At 39.9% G+C, this 837-nt stretch overlaps 1 non-coding gene across 1 annotated transcript; it reads left to right on the top strand.

Annotated features, from left to right (window-relative positions):
- Positions 1-212: 212 nt before the first annotated feature.
- LOC112745191 (small nucleolar RNA R71) lies at positions 213-315 on the top strand. Its single transcript, XR_003173132.1, has one exon. It is a non-coding gene; the product is annotated as a small nucleolar RNA R71 (small nucleolar RNA).
- Positions 316-837: the final 522 nt, after the last annotated feature.

Genomic DNA, 837 nt, shown 5'->3' with positions numbered 1-837 from the left:
CATCCATATGGTTCAATTCCAAGACTCCCCTGTTGTTGTTCCTATCTGAGGCATAAAAATACTCATTGTTGGCCACTGTCTCTATCACATCAATGGCTTCTTCAATGGTCTTCTTATTGTTAAGAGAACCTCCAGATGAGTGGACTATAGCCTTCTTTGATTCATGATTCAGCCCTTCATAGAAGATATGAATTTGTACCCACTCATTAAACATGTCAGGGGGCATTTCCTTGTCAAATCTTTGAATCTCTCCCAGGCTTCATAAATGGTCTTACCATCCAGCTGTCTGAATGTTTGCACTTCAGTTCTCAGCCTATTTACTTTTTGTGGAGGGTAGAACCTTGTCAAGAATTTGTTCATTACATCTTTCTAGGTTGTCAGGCTTTCCTTTGGGAATGATTCCAACCATTTTGATGCTTTGTCCCTCAAAGAAAATGGAAACAGTAACAATCTATAGGTGTCAGGATGAACACCATTAGACTTAACCGTGTCACATATCCTTTGGAATTTAGTGAGGTGCTCATTAGGATCCTCTTGGGCACTTCTTCCATAAGAACAGTTGTTTTGCACAAGAGTTATGAGATGAGGCTTCAATTCAAAATTATTAGCATGGATAGTTGGCTTTTGAATGCTGCTGCCATAGTTTTCTGGGTTTAGATTGATGTATGATCCCAGAACTCTCCTCTCTTGTCCAGCAGGGTTAGCTCCACCTCTTTTGGCATGATTGTTAACCTTTCCTTCATGATGGTTTTTCATATCATCCTCCATTGTTATATCAAAGTATTCCTCCTCTTCTTCTACACCAACAACCCTTTTTCCTCTTGCTTCCCTCCTTAA

The sequence above is a fragment of the Arachis hypogaea genome, chromosome 14, assembly GCF_003086295.3.
Source record: "Arachis hypogaea cultivar Tifrunner chromosome 14, arahy.Tifrunner.gnm2.J5K5, whole genome shotgun sequence".
NCBI classification, from domain to species: domain Eukaryota; kingdom Viridiplantae; phylum Streptophyta; class Magnoliopsida; order Fabales; family Fabaceae; genus Arachis; species Arachis hypogaea.
The sequence above is the reverse complement of the archived record's forward strand: the minus strand, read 5'-3'. Positions and strand labels throughout refer to the sequence as shown.